Source organism: Bombina bombina, chromosome 7 (assembly GCF_027579735.1).
Source record: "Bombina bombina isolate aBomBom1 chromosome 7, aBomBom1.pri, whole genome shotgun sequence".
NCBI classification, from domain to species: Eukaryota; Metazoa; Chordata; class Amphibia; order Anura; family Bombinatoridae; genus Bombina; species Bombina bombina.
The window spans coordinates 462,052,770-462,073,971 of NC_069505.1; the positions used below are offsets into that span (position 1 = coordinate 462,052,770).

Sequence of the window (21,202 nt, forward strand, 5' to 3'; positions counted from 1 at the left end):
AAATCAATGGGAGTCTGAAAGCACCGAAAGCTTATGTTCGATGCTGCCAGAGAATGAAGTATACCCCATTGATTTCTATGGTAGAAAACAAGTTATGTTTACACCTAACACCCTAACATAAACTCAGAGTCTAAACACCCCTAATCTGCCGTCCCCGACATCGCCGCAACCTAAATAAAATGTATTAACCCCTATTCCGCTGCTCCCCGACATCGCCGCCACTAAATAAACTTATTAACCCCTAAACCTCTGGCCTCCCACATCACCACCACTAACTAAAGCTATTAACCCCTAAACCGTCAGCTCCCCACATAGCCAAAAACTAAATTAAGCTATTAACCCCTAAACCTCACAACCCCTTAACTTTAAATTAAAATTACAAGATCCCTATATTAATATAAATTAAAACTTTTTACAAAATCTGTAACAAAAAAGAGTGCTTTACCCCTGCAATTATTTAGGAAAAATTCTCACTGAATAATACAGGAATGATTTTTAACCATTCATACTTTATCTTTATCGGTTTAACTATTCAATCATACACGTTTAAAAACACTTAAACTCTCTAGATATCAATATATAGCATAGATGTGTGAATAATACCTCTGAGAATCATGTATCTATATGTGAAACATACTTGGTTTGTATGATATCAAGCAGTCCGATACAAACATTCTTTTGTAGCCGGCTATTAAACGATTGTTTTATTGATTTCAGTAGCTCTCATCCTATTGGCTGATTTGAACAGCCATTAGGATTTCAGAAGCTTGCCTCCTATTTGCTGATTGAAATCTTTCAGCCAATAGGAATGCAAGGGACGCCATCTTGGATTGCGTCACTTGCATTGAAGTTCCAGTGTACGGCGGTGACCGTATGAAGAGGATGCTCCTCGACGGATGTCTTCAGTATGGACCCGCTCCGCGCCGGCTGAAGATAGAAGATGAGGATGCGCCGCCTGGATGAAGACTTCGCCGGATGGATGAAGATAGAAGATGAAGACTTCTTGTTGCCTGGATGATGACTTCGCTGGCTGGATGGATCCTTCAAGCGGGACTTCAAGAACTGTAAGTAGATCGTCGGGGTTAGTGTTAGGTTTTTTTAAGGGTTTTTTGGGTGGCTTTTATTTTTAGATTAGGTTCTGGGCAGTAAAAGAGTTAAATGCCCTTTTAAGGGCAATGCCCATACAAATGCCCTTTTCAGGGCAATGGGTATCTTAGGTTATTTTAGATAGTTATTTTATTTGGGGGGGTTGGTTGGGTGGGTGGTGGGTTTTACTGTTAAGGGGTTGTTTGCATTCTTTTTACAGGTAAAAGAGCTGATTTCTTTGGGGCAATGCCCCACAAAAGGCCCTTTTAAGGGCCATTGGTAGTTTATTGTAGGCTAGGTTTTTTTTTATTTTGATAGGGCTATTAGATTAGGTGTAAAAAAAAAAAAAATTGATAATTTTTTTCCCCCAGTGATTTTGTGTTTTTTTTTTGTAACTTACACCTAGATTTAGAGCTTTGCGGCCGAAGGGGTGCGTTAGCTACGCGTCTTTTTTTTCTAGCGCTGCTTCTAAACAACGCTGGTATTTAGAGTTCTCTGAAGGGGTGCGTTAGGCTCCAAAAAGGGAGCGTAAAGGCATATTTATTGCCACTTCAACTCTCAATACCAGCGTTGCTTACGGTAGCGGCTAGCTTGAAAAACGTGCTTGTGCACGATTCCCCCATAGGAAACAATGGGGCAGTTTGGGCTGAAAAAAAACTAACACCTGCAAAAAAGCAGCGTTAAGCTCCTAATGCAGCCCCATTGTTTGCTGTGGGGAAACAGTTTCTAAGTCTGCACCTAACACCCTAACATGAACCCCGAGTCTAAACACTCCTAACCTTACACTTATTAGCCTCTAATCTGCCGCCCCCAATATCGCTGACACCTACATTATATTATTAACCCCTAATCTGCCGCTCCGGACACCGCCGCAACCTACATTATCCCTATGTACCCCTAATCTGCTGCCCCTAACATCGCCGACACCTAAATTATACTTATTAACCCATAATCTGCCCCCCCAACGTCGCCGCTACCTTACCTACACTTATTAACCCCTAATCTGCCAACCAAACCTTGCCGCTACTCTAATAAAGTTATTAACCCCTAAACTGCAGCACTCCCGCCTCGCAAACCCTATAATAAATAGAATTAACCCCTAATCTGCCCTCCCTAACATCGCCGCCACCTAACTTCAAGTATTAACCCCTAATCTGCCGACTGGACCTCCTTCCCCGACGACTAGACGACAAATTTTTCCTACCTTAATTCCGACTGGCTGATAGAATCCTATCAGCCAATCGGAATTCGAGGGATGCCATCTTGGATGACGCCACTTAAAGGAACCGTCATTCGTCGTCTAGTCGTCGGGGAAGGAGGATGTTTCGTGCCGGAGGTCTTGAAGATGGAGCCGCTCCTCGTCGGATGGATGAAGATAGCAGATGCCACTTGGATGAAGATGTCTGCCGGTCCGGATGTCCTCTTCTGCCCGGATAGGATGAAGACTTCTGCCGCTACGGATGTCCTCTTTTGGTCCATCGGTGCCCGGCTGGGTGAACACAGCTCAAGGTAGGGAGATCTTCAGGGGGGTAGTGTTAGGTTTATTTAAGGGGGGTTTGGGTTAGAGTAGGAGTATGTGGGTGGTGGGTTGTAATGTTGGGGGGTGGTATTGTGTTTTTTTTTACTGGCAAAAGAGCTGATTACTTTGGGGCATGCCCCGCAAAAAGCCCTTTTAAGGGCAGGTAATAGAGCTGTTATTTTTTGTAATTTAGATTAGGGTAGGGAAATTTTTATTATTTTGGGGGGCTTTGTTATTTTATTAGGGGGCTTAGAGTAGGTGTAATTAGCTTAAAATTTGTGTAATCTTTTTTGTAATTTAGTGTTTGTTTGTTTTTGTAATTTAGTTTAGTTTATTTAATTGTAGGTAATTTATTTAATTTATTTAATTATAGTGTAGTGTTAGGTTTAATTGTAACTTAGGTTAGGATTTATTTTACAGGTAATTTTGTAATTATTTTAACTAGGTAGCTATTAAATAGTAAATAACTATTTAATAGCTATTGTACCTAGTTAAAAAAAATACAAAGTTGCCTGTAAAATAAATATAAATCCTAAAATAGCTACAATATAATTATTTGTTATATTGTAGCTATATTAGGGTTTATTTTACAGGTAAGTATTTAGTTTTAAATAGGAATACTTTAGTTAATAATATTTAATTTATTTTGTTAGATTAAAATTATATTTAACTTAGGGGGGTGTTAGGGTTAGACTTAGCTTTAGGGGTTAATACATTTATTAGAGTAGCGGCGAGGTCCGGTCGGCAGATTAGGGGTTAATACTTGAAGTTAGGTGGCGGCGATGTTAGGGAGGGCAGATTAGGGGTTAATACTATTTATTATAGGGTTTGCGAGGCGGGAATGCGGCGGTTTAGGGGTTAATAACTTTATTAGAGTAGCGGCGAGGTCCGGTCGGCAGATTAGGGGTTAATAAGTGTAGGTAGGTAGCGGTGACGTGGGGGTGGGGGCAGATTAGGGGTTAATAAATATTATGTAGGTGTCGGCGATGTTAGGGGCAGCAGATTAGGGGTTCATAGGGATAATGTAGGTGGCGGCGGTGTGCGGTTGGCAGATTAGGGGTTAAAAAAATGTATTATAGTGGCGGCGATGTGGGGGGACCTCGGTTTAGGGGTACATAGGTAGTTTATGGGTGTTAGTGTACTTTATAGCACAGTAGTTAAGAGCTTTATAAACCGGCGTTAGCCCAGAAACCTCTAAACTACTGACTTTTTTCTGCGTCTGGAGTCTTGTCGGTAGAGGGTCTACTGCTCACTTCAGCCAAGACTCTAAATACCAGCGTTAGGAAGATCCCATTGAAAAGATAGGATACGCAATTGGCGTAAGGGGATCTGCGGTATGGAAAAGTCGCGGCTTGAAAGTGAGCGTTAGACCCTTTCCTGGCTGACTCTAAATACCAGCGGGCGGCCAAAAGCAGCGTTAGGACCCCTTAACTTTTGACGGCTAACGCAGAACTCTAAATCTAGGCGTTAGTGTTTGGTTTTTTTGTAATGTAGTACTTTTAATAATGTTTAATAGTATATTTAAATAATTTTAGTAGGGTTAGGTTTTTTTAATATGTGATTTATTTTAATTAATTGGTAGTTTAATTTAATTTTAGTATAATAGTTAGGGTAGGTTAAATAATAGTTTAAAATTAGTTTATTTAAATTCTACAGGTAAGTTTTAATTTATTTTAAGATAGGAATCTTGTAATTTTAATTTGAAGTTAAGGGGTTGTTAGGTTTAGGGGTTAATAGCTTAATTTAGTTTTTGGCGATGTGGAGGGCTGACGGTTTAGGGGTTAATAGGTTTAGTTAGTGGTGGTGATGTGGGAGGCCAGAGGTTTAGTGGTTACTAAGTTTATTTAGTGGTTACTAAGTTTATTTAGTGGCGGCGTCGTCGGGGAGCAGCGGAATAGGGGTTAATACATTTTAGATTGCGGCGGTGTCAGGGAGCGGCGGAATAAGGGTTAAGACGTTTATTTAGGTTGCGGCAATGTCGGGGAGCGGCGGGATATGGGTTAAACATTTTAGTACAGTGGCGGTGTCAGGGAGCGGCGGAATAAGGGTTAAGACGTTTATTTAGGTTGCGGCAATGTCGGGGAGCGGCGGGATATGGGTTAAACATTTTAGTACAGTGGCGGCGTTTAGTGACATGTTATAAATAAAGTTAGGAAAAACACGAATAGCAGCGTCATCGATGACGGTTAGTTAACAACAGTCCGATGCTCATTGCCCTGTACTTGGTGCGCGTGTTTCTGACGGCATTTTTTTATAAATATGGAGATCGTATTGAGATCCGCGGCCGTGATGTTTAGTGATGCTAGGCGAGCGTATTGATGCCGGCAAATGCAACATAGTTGACGCTTTGATAAATACCCCCCTCTGTCTCACTCCACATGACTCTCCCCTAGTTTTGAAAACTACAAGCGCTCCCTAAAGACTCTACTGTTCAGGGATGCATACAACCTACCCTAACCTTTCTTTATACCTCTCCTCCTTTGCTATCCCCTGAACCCCTTAGCATGTAAGCCTAAGAGCCATGCTGTTTGTAGAGCACCTTCTTTAGAGCCGACTACAACAGTGCGACTCTTGGCAGGGCCTTCTACCCGTCTGATCCCTATAAATGTTTCCTTATATTCTGCCTATGTTTATAGCGCTGCAGGAATCTGTTGGCGCTCTACAAATAACCGATAATAACAATAATAATTCTATAGTAAAACTGCAATAGCTGCAGATAACCCTCAGATCTTCTAATAAGCAGTAAACAGTATTTTATATAGTAAAGAAATAGTCTCATCCATGCCAAGTTCTCCCACGGCCCTATGTAATGGGCACACCACATGCCTAATTTTACTGACCAAGTACAATTTAAGCTACAATTACTTTTTTCTTTCAATTTTTAGTGCTCAAATGACCAGTAAATACAGTAGATTTGCATAACAACACATGATAAAAAGACAATGCAATAGCACTTCTGAACTTCTAATGAGTAGTAGATTTTTTTCTGATAAATTTCAAAGTTTTGTCTATTACGACTCCCCCTGTGTCATGTGACAGCCATCAGCCAATCACAAATGCATATACGTATATTCTGTGAATTCTTGCACAGGCTCAGTAGGAGCCATTGACTTAAAAAGTGTAAATATAAAAGACTGTGCACATTTTGTTAATGGAAGGAAACTAGAAAGTTGTTTCAAATTGCAGCTCTATCTGAATCATGAATGTTTAATTTTGACTTGAGTGTCCCTTTAAATTATCATCAAATTAATATATGCTAAATTATTCAAATAATCTGTGCTTTGGATAACTAAATTAACAATTATAAATAACAGAAATTATATAATATTAATAATAATTACACAGATTATTTCATATTAATACACAAATGGCAACATCTTCTGTGAACACTGATATAAATATACTAAACGTTTTATATGTTTCTTCTAATCCCAAATAAACCTACATACGCCCCACCCCCAGTACCGTATATACAGATATATCTCACACACACAGCCCCTCCTCAGTACCGTATATACAGATATTTAATATTATAGAGAGGTCCCCTCTGTCTCACACACACAGCCCCTCCCCAGTAAATTATATACAGATATATATTATAGAGAGGTTCCCTCTGTCTCACACACACACAGCCCCTCCCCAGTACCTTATATACAGATATATAATATTATAAAGAGGTTCCCTCTGTTTCATACACAGCCCCTCCCCAGTACCTTATCTACAGATATATAATATTATAGAGAGGTTCCCTCTGTCTCACACACACAGCCCCCTCCCCAGTACATTATATACAGATATATAATATTATAGAGAGGTTCCCTCTGTCTTACACACAGCCCCTCCCCAGTACCATATGTACAGATATATAATATTATAGAAAGGTTGCCTCTGTCTCACAAACACAGCCCCTCCCCAGTACCGTATATATAGATACATAATATTATAGAGAGGTTCCCTCTGACTCACACACATTCCATCCCAAGTACCTTATATACAGATATATAATATTATATAGAGGTTCCCTCTGTCTCACACACACAGCCCCTCCCCAGTACCTTATATAAAGATATATAATATTATAGAGAGGTTCCCTCTGTCTCACACACACAGCCCCTCCCCAGTACCTTATATACAGTTATATAATATTATAGAGAGGTTCTCTCTGTCACACACACACAGCCCCTCCCCAGTACCCTATATACAGATATATAATATTATAGAGAAGTTCCCTCTGTCACAAGCACACACACAAAGCTCCTCCCCAGTACCTTATATACAGATATATAATATTATAGAGAGGTTCCCTCTGTATCACTCATACAGAGCCCCTCCCCAGTACCTTATATAGATATATAATATTATAGAGAGGTTCCCTCTGTCTCACACACAGCCCCTCCCCAGTAACTTATATACAGATATATAATATTATAGAGAGGTTCCGTCTGTCTCAAGCACACACACAGCTCCTCCCCAGTACCTTATATACAGATATATAATATTATAGAGAGGTTCCCTCTGTCTCACACACACACAGCCCCTCCCCAGTACCTTATATACAGATATATAATATTATAGAGAGGTTCCCTCTGTCTCACACACACACAGCCCCTCCCCAGTACCTTATATACAGATATATAATATTATAGAGAGGTTCCCTCTGTCTCACACACACACAGCCCCTCCCTAGTACCTTATATACAGATATATAATATTATAGAGAGGTTCCCTCTGTCTCACACACTCAGCCCCTCCCCAGTACCTTATATACAGATATATAATATTATAGAGAGGTTCCTTCTGTCTCAAGCACACACACAGCTCCTCCCAGTACCTTATATACAGATATATAATATTATAGAGAGGTTCCCTCTGTCTCTCACACACAGCCCCTCCCCAGTACCTTATATACAGATAGATAATATTATAGAGAGGTTCCCTCTGTGTCACACACACAGCCCCTCCACAGAACCTTATATAAAGATATATAATATTATAGAGAGGTTCCCTCTATCTCACACACACACAGCCCCTCCCCAGTACCTTATATACAGATATATATTATAGAGAGGTTCCCTCAGTCTCACACACACACACACACACAGCCTCTCCCCAGTACCTTATATACAGATATATAATATTATAAAGAGGTTCCCTCTGTCTCACACACACAGCCCCTCCCGAGTACCTTATATACAGATATATAACATTATAGAGAGGTTCCCTCTGTCTCACACACACACAGCCCTCCCGAGTACCTTATATACAGATATATAACATTATAGAAAGGTTACATCTGTCTCACACACACAGAGTCCCTCCCCAGTACCTTATATACAGATATATAATATTATATAGAGGTTCCCTCTGTCTCACACACACACAGCCCTCCGCAGTACCTTATATACAGATATATAATATGAAAGAAAGGTTCCCTCTGTCTCTCACACACACAGTCCCTCCCCAGTACCTTATATACAGATAAATAATATTATATAGAGGTTCCCTCTGTCTCACACACACAGCCCCTCCCCTGTACCTTATATACAGATATATAATATTATAGAGAGCTTACCTCTGTCTCACACACACAGCCCCCCAGTACCTTATATACAGATATATAATATTATAGAGAGGTTCCCTCTGTCTCACCCCCCCCCAGTACCTTATATACAGATATATAATATTATAGAGAGGTTCCCTCTGTCTCACACACAGCCCCTCCCCAGTACCTTACATACAGATATATAATATTATAGTAAGGTCCCTTGTATACACAGACACATTATATACAGGTTAGCTGCACCTCAGTACAATACATACACATATATAGCACAATACAGATGGACAAATAAACAGTAAGTTACCATTGTAAAGCTGCCATTTTGAGAGCTGGAATGGTCTCAGCTAGTTCCAGTAGAGGTCAAGGGTACATGACGTCAGAAGTCACATGTCAATAAAAAGAAAATGCCACACAAGCCGGAAGCAGATGCGCGGAACAATGAGTTGTTCATCTCACAAGGTGTTCTATCATTTGCTCGGGTTTGTCATATGACTTAGAAGACGTAATGGGTTCCTCGGCTAGATAGGAACTAGCGTCTATCAGATAATTATGTGGCCGTTGTTTGTATTAAATGTTGTGATCGGTGAGTACATCAGCCGCAAAGTGATACCGTGCAGCGTATAGTGGTACTGAAAGGATTAATTCACCTCTGTACCTCTCTATGGTGACATGTGTCTGTGTATACAGTGATTGTATATGTGCTGTGTGTGAGACAGAGGGAACCTCTCTATAACATTATATATCTGTATATAAGGTAGTGGTGAGGGGCTGCGTGTGTGTGAGACAGAGGGAACCTCTCTATAATATTATATATCTGGATATAAGGTACTGGGGAGGGGCTATGTGTGTGTGAGACAGAGGGAACCTCTCTATAATATTATATATCTTTATATAAGGTACTGGTGAGGGGCTGTGTGTGTGTGAGACAGAGGGAACCTCTCTATAACATTATATATCTGTATATAAGGTACTGGTGAGGGGCTGCGTGTGTGTGAGACAGAGGGAACCTCCCTATAATATTATATATCTGTATATAAGGTACTGGGGAGGGGCTGCGTGTGTGAGACAGAGGGAACCTCTCTATAATATTATATATCTGTATATAAGGTACTGGGGAGGGGCTGTGTGTGTGTGAGACAGGGGAACCTCTCTATATTATTTTATATTTGTATATAAGGTACTGGGGAGGGAATGTGTGTGTGAGACAGAGGGAACCTCTCTATAATATTATATATCTGTATATAAGATACTGGGGAGGGGCTTTGTGAGTGTGAGACAGAGGGAACCTCTATAATATTATATATCTGTATATAAGGTACTTGGGAGGGGCTGTGTGTGTGAGAGAGATAGATGGAACCTCTCTATAATATTATATATCTGTATATAAGGTACTGGGAGGGGCTGAGTGTGTGTGAGATAGAGGGAACCTCTCTATAATATTATATATCTGTATATAAGTTACTGGGGAGGGGCTGTGTGTGTGTGAGACAGAGGGAACCTCTCTATAACATTATATATCTGTATATAAGGTACTGGTGAGGGGCTGCGTGTGTGTGAGACAGAGGGAACCTCCCTATAATATTATATATCTGTATATAAGGTACTGGGGAGGGGCTGCGTGTGTGAGACAGAGGGAACCTCTCTATAATATTATATATCTGTATATAAGGTACTGGGGAGGGGCTGTGTGTGTGTGAGACAGGGGAACCTCTCTATATTATTTTATATTTGTATATAAGGTACTGGGGAGGGAATGTGTGTGTGAGACAGAGGGAACCTCTCTATAATATTATATATCTGTATATAAGGTACTGGGGAGGGGCTGTGTGTGTGAGACAGAGGGAACCTCTCTATAATATTATATATCTGTATATAAGATACTGGGGAGGGGCTTTGTGAGTGTGAGACAGAGGGAACCTCTATAATATTATATATCTGTATATAAGGTACTTGGGAGGGGCTGTGTGTGTGAGAGAGATAGATGGAACCTCTCTATAATATTATATATCTGTATATAAGGTACTGGGGAGGGGCTGAGTGTGTGTGAGATAGAGGGAACCTCTCTATAATATTATATATCTGTATATAAGATACTGGGGAGGGGCTTTGTGTGTGTGAGACACAGGGAACCTCTCTATATTATTATATATCTGTATATAAGGTACTGGGGAGGGGCTGTGTGTGTGAGAGAGATAGAGGGAACCTCTCTATAATATTATATATCTGTATATAAGGTACTGGGGAGGGGCTGAGTGTGTGTGAGATAGAGGGAACCTCTCTATAATATTATATATCTGTATATAAGGTACTGGGGAGGGGCTGTGTGTGTATGAGACAGAGGGAACCTCTCTATAATATTATATATCTGTATATCAGGTACTGGGGAGGGGCTGTGTGTGTGAGAGACAGAGGGAACTTCTCTATAATATTATATATCTGTATATAAGGTACTGGGGAGGGGCTGTGTGTGTGAGAGAGACAGAGGGAACCTCTCTATAATAATATATATCTGTATATAAGGTACTGGGGAGGGGGCTGTGTGTATGTGAGACAGAGGAACCTCTTTATAATATTATATATCTGTATATAAGGTACTGGGGAGGGGGCTGTGTGTATGTGAGACAGAGGAACCTCTTTATAATATTATATACTGTATATATGTGTGACAGTTTATAGAACAATATACATTATATACTGTATATATGTCTGTGTGACAGTATATAGCACTATATTCAGTATATACTGTATATATGTGTGTGTGTGACAGTATATAGGACTATATACCTTACAGGGCATATGAATAGACCGGTCCGGTCGCCAAATACAACCTCAATTTCTTGCGGGCAAGTAAAATTTTTAAGTTACCAGCTCGAACGGCGACCTGACATTTTAAGTGGGATATAAGAAACAATAAAAAAAAATTACAAATTGCCTTTCACATTTGCGCACACACTGGAAAGGAGGGAAGAAAGGGGAGGTTCTTTCTGTTAAATGCATTCAAAGACCTCCCCTTATCTCCATGGCTCTTGGTCTCTTCCTGGTCAGTTGCTACTTCCCACCCCTAAAGTTGTCTGTGCGGGAAGACATCCTGCTAGAGCAGTGAGTGTTTCTTCTCTGTGTATGAATGAAGTATGGGTTAAAGTGACTACATAGTTATGGTAGACAGCTTGCTCACGTACATTATGCTGACTTACTCTAGGGTCTAGCAGAACTTCAGCACAATGTACACGAGCAAGCTGCCTACCATAACAAATTATATAGTGCAGGACACAATTTTTCTGGACGCTATTAAAGGGACAGTATACACTCATTTTCATATAACTGCATGTAATAGACACTACTATAAAGAATAAGATGCACAGATACTGATATAAAAATCCAGTATAAAACTGTTTAAAAACTTACTTAGAAGCTGTCAGTTTGGCTCTGTTGAAAAGGTAGCTGGAAAGCCCACTGCAAGTGGCAAATAAGACCCTCCCCCCCCCTCCCCCTTCCTTTACATATGAAAAGACCCTTTACACAAACAGGAGTAAGCTGGAGAAGGTAGCTGACAGTATTCACATAAAACTTTGGGGCTTGGTTAGGAGTCTGAAAATCAGAGCAATGTTATTTAAAAATAAGCAAAACTATACATTTATTTTAAAAAAAAACTTTATGGGCTATATAAATAGATCATCTACAAAACATTTATGCAAAGAAAAAATGAGTGTATAATGTCCCTTTAATGCTCCAAAAACTGACTTTGCCAGTTTGGAGAGAACATTCCATCTCCATGCACCCAGTCCAATCTGCTACTGCGGCACTGACAGTCGCGCTAGTAGTTGAAAGACAGCCGGGCAGAAAGTGGAAAAAAAAAAAGTATTTTTAAAATGCTTGTTATGTCACTGTTCACTGTCCAGCTAAATGCAGTACCGCTCGCAGTGCTATAGATAGAAGGGTGGCAGCATTAAATATACTTAGTCAATCATAACCCCCCACATATGCTGAAGTAAAAAAAAAAAGCTCAATTATATCTTTTTTTCCTTAGGGGGGATAAAGTCAAGACTGTACATACAGTATTACAAAGATAATATCCCTGTTTTTTTCTACCTAGTGAAAGAAAAATATTTTTTAAAGTTAAAACCTTTTTATTAAGTCCCAAATATTAAGCAGCTTTCAGGGCATTCAAATTGGGACCTCTGTCTGCAGTGCTTTGTGGGATTACAATAACACTATTTATATTGCCTTATAAATACGATATATACACACTACATGCAGATACGCACGGGCGAATAAAGTTTCTTGCGGGCTGGTAAATTGTGCCATTTACTCGCCTGGTGGGCGAGAGGAGTTTTTGGGTATTCATAGGCCCTGCATTATATACTGTATATATGTGTGTGACAGTATATAGCATTATATACATTATATACTATATATATATATATATATATATATATGTGTGTGTGTGTGTGTGTCAGTATATAGAACTATATACATTATATACTGTGTGTTTGTATGTAATAGGAAATAGAGAAGAACAGAGGGGAGCCTCATGTGTGGTATTGTCAGAAGTATATGAATGATAATTACAGTCAAGCCAAATGGATACTCACATACTCCAGGAGCACACCTATGTGCTGGTAGGAACAGGCTGTAGATTTAGACAGGTGTAACAGCTCACCCACAATGGAATGCGATTTCTTTATGCTGCAGTGCTGGAAATGAAATGGAGTACAAAAAGAAAGCACTGCATGTGCAGATCATCCAAAGCACAATTGCAATCACTCTATTAGTTTCCCAAATGGGTACTCACATTTCAGATGAGCACACCAATGTGCTAGTAGGAGCAGGCTGGCAGATTTAGTAGAGGTGTGTCAGCTCACCTCATATATAGGTAATCAAAGTAGATTGTATTCCAGGAATATACCAGTTCTAACAGATTGTCTCTTATATGTTAGTCAGTATGGCAGGCAGGTAAGATGTATCCATAAAAAGTGTATTTATTAAAAACAGAATTTATAAAACAACACAGCAGTGTTAAAAGATGTGAATAAGGGGTGTTATCAATATCCACCCTAAAAATGCAACGCGTTTCTCGGTTCTAAAACCGTTTCATCAGGCATATAATTCATCTTACCTCTGTCTCTGCCTTAAATAACTGCTACCTGACTAGCAATCACCTCCCTTTGGGCGTGTTCTTTAATTAGTCCCAAACACCTGTTAACCTTCAAATTTGTTAACCCAGTACGGTGAATTTTTATACCAAATACAAACATATCTTGTATCATTTGTCAACCTATATTTCTCTTGTAAGGTGTATCCAGTCCACGGATCATCCATTACTTCTGGGATATTCTCCTTCCCAACAGGAAGCTGCAAGAGGATCACCCACAGCAGAGCTGTCTATATAGCTCCTCCCCTAACTGCCACCTCCAGTCATTCTCTTGCAGCTCTCGACAAGCATGGAAGCAGTTAGAGAGATGTGGTGTAATTTAGTTGTTTTTCTTCAATTCAAAAGTTTGTTATTTTTAAATGGTACCGGAGTTGTACTATTTTGGTCCCAGGCAGAAAATAGAAGAAGAGTCTGCCTGTGGTCTCTGATGATCTTAGCAGGTTGTAACTAAGATCCATTGCTGTTCTCAAACATTTTTAATACAACAAAAGAAAAGGGGGCGCCCTTGAGAGTATCTATAAATGGTAATATGTAGTATATGAGGTAGCTTATATGTTACCAATAGAAATGCACTTTTCAGTATAAATGATGATACACTGATTCAGTAGTAACTAGTATATATGTTGTGGACAGAGTAAATAGATGTTAACCTATACAATTTGATAATCACAATGTTAATAGGACAGTTGTATCTCACTCAAAACTAGTATATACGTTGTGAACAGAGTAAATAGATGTTAGCCTAAACAATTTGATAATCACAATGTTAATAGGATAGTTATATCTCACTCAAAGATAGTGGTTAATGGGTGACAATGATCACTATATTGTCCTTTATAAAGGTCTTGATAGTAGAATACCAAGGCAGCAATCTGTAGTGGTCCAGACCAGGATCCAATTAAGCAATCTAAAATATCAAACAGAGACAGATGCGCCACATGGCCCAATATTGTAGTTTCCAAATTTATGTAGATTTTACTATATAGTTGAACTCACATGTATTGGAGCACCTCAATTGGTGCAAATGACACAGTCTGGGATCTATAACAGTCACCCAGCAGACCGGCCTCTCGAGTTGTTCAGGGTCTGTGTAAAATAGAAAACACAAAAAAGCCTATATGGCCTAGTATTGTATGACTAGAGTGATTTCACACCAGATAGTAGTATAAGATTTTGAACTCACATTTGGTGAAGCATCCCCAATGATGCTATAGAGACAAGCTGGGATTAATTCAGTCACCCAACAGACTTAGCTCGTGGCATACAGCATGCAATAGTCCTCTCAGTGGTCTTTAGGTCAGTGATATCCTCAGATAAAAACCAGTTCATAGGCAGCAAGTGTTTATAGTAAAAGTTAAAATCACTTTAATAAAATAATATTAAATTGCGACGCGTTTCTCAGTCTCAGACTGTTTCCTCAGGCATAATAAAATGGTTTACAAACACTTGCTATATATTCCTAAACAAACCACTTAACATAATTGGTAACACTTGTTGTGGGTGTGGTTTATGACATCATCAGTATCCTAGCTACTGATATATTTTAGCAACAAATGTGACACAGTATTGTATACTTAAACAATGTACATCAGAGTTTACATTTTATGAGTCAAGTGAAACAATCTACCTCATACTTTGCAGTGCAAATATTAATCATAATACATAAAACACATCAATATTATAATATTGTAGCAATACATATATTTCCCCATATCCAGTGAGATTTGTCTCATGCTACTCAATCATATCTGATTCCTATCTCTATTTCTATTTAATGTCTAGGCTGGGTCTGTTTTATATCAGAACATCTTTAATCCATTGTTTAATGGTTTATCTTTTTTCTTATTTAGTTTTTAAGTGTCTGATCCCTCTCTGCCAATAGCCCCAATCTACATTTAATATGAGGGTAACTATTTTTTGTTCAAACCTTTGTATTAAACATTATAAGCCCTTTGATTTATTGGTATGTAATAGTTTTATAATCTACTGCTGTGCATAAACTGTGATTTCAAATGGCAGGTTGTTGACTAACCTTATAGGGCTATTGATCCATTAGATTCGAGTAGTTTCAAACGCCATCTGATGTTCTAAATGGCGTGTGTGTTGCGCTAATGCGCATGTGTACAACGTCAATGTGTATGTGAGTAATGTTGCCAAGGGAACAAATAGTGTTAGTCAATTATACGTTGTGCGTAAAACGTGATACGTCCCAAGCTGCGCCAGTGCGCATGTCAGCACTGCTAAGGCGTCTCAAGCTTTCGTTGCCAAGGGAACCGGAATCCCATTCAATCTCACGTTATGCGTGTTATAGCCTTACAGCTGATAGGTTAGTATTATCTTGTAGGAGGTTTTTATTGTTTATGCTAGTGCACATGTCAGCATTGCCAAGGAGTCTCAAGTTTTCATTGCCAAGGGAACCAGAATCTCATTCAGTCTCACGTTATGCGTGCTATAGCCTTTCGACTGATAGGCCAATATTATCTTGTAGGTGGTTTCCATTGTCCATGGGAAATAGACACCAACTACAAATTGAGACGTATATATTTGCTCTCTTGTCCACAGTAACCCCCATATAATAATGGCATATTAGTGGAAAAAATATATAATAATAATAAAGAGCAATATCATATTCCATGTGTACCGAGTCCTTCCCATCATAACATATCGTAGTGGGATATGATTACAGACATGTAATGACATAATACCATATTTAGAACAAATGTTAGCCAAAATGATGTATGTTGTTATACATCAGAATATGTATGTATATATTGTTCATATAGGAAATCATAAATATTATAAATTTTATAAATTTTATAAATTTTATAAAACTAGATCTCTTTTGACTCACAGTGTGTGTATTTCAGTAGTTAATATCCAGTGATACATACTACTATGTGATGTTGTTATAACAATATATAGGTCATATTATAACTAATCGTTATTATTGGGCTGATGGTACTGCGGCTCCATAGGAGTATATTTTACTAATACCCTTCCTTTATATGATGTCCCTATTTGTATTTACTAAGTGTCATGTATGTGTATAAACATGTGTGTATCTTAGTGGTGTCAAATTTCATAAACAATAGGATTAGTGGTTCAATTTCAAGATATAGTTGTTACTTTGGTGTTTTTTGATATCTAATTGATATGTGTATTCATTAATATTCTGCTCAAGTGACTATATGTGTTTACTTGTGTCAAATGTGTGTGTTAGATATATTTATATATTTGTTAGTGTCAGATTTTGGAAAAGTGATGTCTGATAGTTATATTTTTAGTCTTTATAGAAATTTTTCCTTAGTGTGTAGGAAGAGATATACTTGCAAAAAGTGTTAGATAAATTTCAGATGTAGTATATCTATAAGTATATATAGATATCTTAAAGTGTCATTCCGTTTGATGTATATTACCTTAAGTGTGATATATGTGTCATTACGTGTGATATATATGTGTGTGCCCTCCTAATAATTTAACCCAATGTGTCACTTATATCAGAATGTGTATCAAAGAATATATATTACCAATAAAGATAGATGGTAATAAGTGCAAGATATGCCCAGTGATGGTCACATTTTTCCTCCATAGAAAGGCATAATGTATAAGAATAGATCTATACGTGTAGGTATAGATGTTTTGTTCTTAAATCTACAGGGTTATTCATAGGGTATTATGGTGGACTTGATATAACTTTACAGATCAAATGCTGCTAGATCTACGCACTCATTCAGACCCTCCGGAACTAAAGTGTGTAGTTTGTGAATCCAGAATGTTTCTCTCCGGCGTAGAGTAAGCATGGGGTTATGACTGTTCCTTGGTACTTGCTCTATAGGTAGAATATGAACAGATTTGGAACTACCTTTATGTGCGTAAGCACAATGCCTTGATAGGCTGTGTTTAAGAAATTTTCTTTCTATGTTATATTTGTGTTCACTCCATCTTTTCTTTATGGTTCGGGAGGTACGCCCTACATATTGGACCCCACATGTACAGCTAATCAGATAAATTACGTACGTGGATTCACATGAGAGTCTCTTGGTGATCTTAAATTGTTCCCCCGTTTGATATGAACAGAACGTATTGGTACCAGCTCTCACCACTTTGCACATATTGCATCGTGGCTTGAGACATTTATATACTCCATTTTTGGGCATAAACTTGCCCAAAAAAGTCCTATTAGGGACTATGACCTGATTTTGTGATGATATTTTATCTCTCACTATCTTACTTGGGGCCAATTTGTTTTTGAGTGTAGGGGCTCTCCTATAGACAATCCTAGGCTTCATAGACACAGAGTTTTTTAGAAATGGGTCGTCACATATAATGGGCCAATGTTTTATAATGATGTTACTAATTTCTCTATATTGGCTACTGTAGCCAGTGATGAAAAGTGGTGTTTTACCTGACTCATAGTTTTTTTCTTCATTGGATTTAACTTTTGATTTGGTTTGTGACAAATATTTGTTTCTGTCATCATGCAGAGCTCTTAAATATCCTTTTTGTACTAGATCAGATGGGTACCCTTTTTCCATGAATCTATCTTTGAGAATCATAGATTGTTTTTTGTAGCTTTCTATTGTGCTACAATTCCGTCGGATTCTTCTGAATTGCCCATATGGGACATTCTTTTTCCAACAGTGATAGTGGTTACTCCCATAATTGAGAAAGCTGTTACAATCAACCTTCTTAAAAAAGGTTTCTGACATGATATCTCCAGTAGCAGAAAAAAAGAGAAGTAGATCCAAATATTCAATCATGTTAGATTGAATATTACTTGTAAATTCCAAATCAAATTCATTTGAATTTAAAGAATTGGTATATATTACTGCCTCCTCATATGTGCCTCTAAACAAAAAAATCAGATCATCTATATAACGGCCATAGAACACCAGACTCGCACTCATAGGAGATCCATATACATGGGTCTCCTCAAATTTGCCCATGTATAAGTTGGCAAAACTGGGTGCGAATCTGGTGCCCATGGCCGTCCCCTTCACCTGAAGGTAGTACATACCCTGATAAAGAAAATAGTTGTGATGTAAAATGAACTGAATTAGTTCAGTAATAAATTGTTGCTGTCTGACTGGCATGTAGATATCAGATGCCAAGTATGACTGGATTACTCTTAATCCTTTGTCATGTGGGATGTTTGAATATAACGAGCTAACGTCGCTCGTAATCCACCACAGGTTCTGGTCAGTCTTAGTAATCCCCAGAGTAGCTAGCTTATTTATTAAATCAGTCGAATCTTTTATAAAAGATTGTAAGGTAATCACATGTTTCTGTAAAAATGAATCCACATATGCGGAAACATGGTCGGTGAGGCTATCTATGCCTGCCACTATAGGGCGGCCAGGAGGTTTAGAAGAATTTTTGTGTATTTTGGGAAGATGATAGTAGAAGGCCACACTCGGATTTTTCGGATAGAGGTAGTCCTTCTCCTTTTTAGTAAGAATGCCTTCATCAAAACCCTCAGAGAGGAGAGATAATAGTTGTTTTTGATACACAAATGTGGGATTGCTAGGTAATATCCTATAGTGGCTGGCATTGTTGAGAATATTATTAGCCTCCTCAATGTAGTCTGTGATATTCTGAAGCACTATTCCTCCGCCCTTGTCTGCTTGGCGGATCACAAGTTCTTTGTTGTTACTTAGAGATTTAAGAGCAATACGTTCCCCAGGGCTCAGATTATTTTTATATTTAGATCTTTTGGAGAGTTTCTCCAGATCCTTTAACACCATAGATTGAAAGATAGAAATATGTGAATTCTTGGTTCTATGTGGATTAAAGTTCGATTTTGGCTTAAAATCGGTATGGATGTAATTTTCGGTCAGTTGTTCCAACAGAGTATCTGGTTCATACATGATTGTACCCTCAGTCAAACGCTCATTTAACACGCATAACGTGAGATTGAATGGGATTCCGGTTCCCTTGGCAACGAAAGCTTGAGACGCCTTAGCAGTGCTGACATGCGCACTGGCGCAGCTTGGGACGTATCACGTTTTACGCACAACGTATAATTGACTAACACTATTTGTTCCCTTGGCAACATTACTCACATACACATTGACGTTGTACACATGCGCATTAGCGCAACACACACGCCATTTAGAACATCAGATGGCGTTTGAAACTACTCGAATCTAATGGATCAATAGCCCTATAAGGTTAGTCAACAACCTGCCATTTGAAATCACAGTTTATGCACAGCAGTAGATTATAAAACTATTACATACCAATAAATCAAAGGGCTTATAATGTTTAATACAAAGGTTTGAACAAAAAATAGTTACCCTCATATTAAATGTAGATTGGGGCTATTGGCAGAGAGGGATCAGACACTTAAAAACTAAATAAGAAAAAAGATAAACCATTAAACAATGGATTAAAGATGTTCTGATATAAAACAGACCCAGCCTAGACATTAAATAGAAATAGAGATAGGAATCAGATATGATTGAGTAGCATGAGACAAATCTCACTGGATATGGGGAAATATATGTATTGCTACAATATTATAATATTGATGTGTTTTATGTATTATGATTAATATTTGCACTGCAAAGTATGAGGTAGATTGTTTCACTTGACTCATAAAATGTAAACTCTGATGTACATTGTTTAAGTATACAATACTGTGTCACATTTGTTGCTAAAATATATCAGTAGCTAGGATACTGATGATGTCATAAACCACACCCACAACAAGTGTTACCAATTATGTTAAGTGGTTTGTTTAGGAATATATAGCAAGTGTTTGTAAACCATTTTATTATGCCTGAGGAAACAGTCTGAGACTGAGAAACGCGTCGCAATTTAATATTATTTTATTAAAGTGATTTTAACTTTTACTATAAACACTTGCTGCCTATGAACTGGTTTTTATCTGAGGATATCACTGACCTAAAGACCACTGAGAGGACTATTGCATGCTGTATGCCACGAGCTAAGTCTGTTGGGTGACTGAATTAATCCCAGCTTGTCTCTATAGCATCATTGGGGATGCTTCACCAAATGTGAGTTCAAAATCTTATACTACTATCTGGTGTGAAATCACTCTAGTCATACAATACTAGGCCATATAGGCTTTTTTGTGTTTTCTATTTTACACAGACCCTGAACAACTCGAGAGGCCGGTCTGCTGGGTGACTGTTATAGATCCCAGACTGTGTCATTTGCACCAATTGAGGTGCTCCAATACATGTGAGTTCAACTATATAGTAAAATCTACATAAATTTGGAAACTACAATATTGGGCCATGTGGCGCATCTGTCTCTGTTTGATATTTTAGACTGTTCTCAAACATAACTGAAGAGAGAGGTAACTTCAGCTTGGGGAATGGCGTGCAGGGTATCCTGCTATGAGGTATGGGCAGTCTAAATTTTTCTAGAGAAATGTATATGCTAGAAAATGCTGTTGATACCGGATTTATTTAAGGTAAACCTGATTACAGTGATTTAATAACGACTAGTATCATGCTTACTATTAGAGGTAACTCTCTTATTATTTTGTCAAATTACTGAAATATAAGACGTTTGCTGGGAGTGCTTAAACGTTTTTTATATGCTGTTTGGTGATAAAACTTTATTGGGGCCCAGTTTTTCCACATGGCTGGCTAAAATTTGCCTAGGGATAGTTTTGTTAGGCCTCTCACTGTGTAGACAGGAGTGGGAGGGGCCTAATTTCGCGCCTAAATGCGCATTAGCTTTTGCAGACTGAGACATCCAGTTTCTTTGACATAGTTCCCTGAATGCTTAGGACCTCTCTGAAGGGTTTTAGTGCTTTCCAAAGTCGTTTGTATGGCAAGGTAGGGCCACAGCAGAGCTGTGGCAGTTTGTTGTGACTGTTAAAAAACGTCTATTTCTTTTTTTTTATCCGTTT

At 38.5% G+C, this 21,202-nt stretch overlaps 2 protein-coding genes across 4 annotated transcripts in view; one reads left to right on the forward strand and one right to left on the reverse strand.

Annotated features, from left to right (window-relative positions):
• Positions 1-8,519, reverse strand: part of LOC128666728 (gastrula zinc finger protein XlCGF57.1-like) — a 41,909-nt gene extending 33,390 nt beyond the window's left edge. For both annotated transcript variants that reach the window (XM_053721478.1, XM_053721477.1), the window contains exon 1: positions 8,470-8,519. The gene's annotated coding sequence lies outside the window, so the exon portion shown is untranslated. The remainder of the gene's footprint in view (positions 1-8,469) is intronic.
• A 150-nt stretch (positions 8,520-8,669) lies between these two features.
• The window catches only part of LOC128666730 (oocyte zinc finger protein XlCOF6.1-like), a 108,663-nt gene continuing 96,130 nt past the window's right edge, over positions 8,670-21,202 (forward strand). For both annotated transcript variants that reach the window (XM_053721480.1, XM_053721481.1), the window contains exon 1: positions 8,670-8,748. The gene's annotated coding sequence lies outside the window, so the exon portion shown is untranslated. The remainder of the gene's footprint in view (positions 8,749-21,202) is intronic.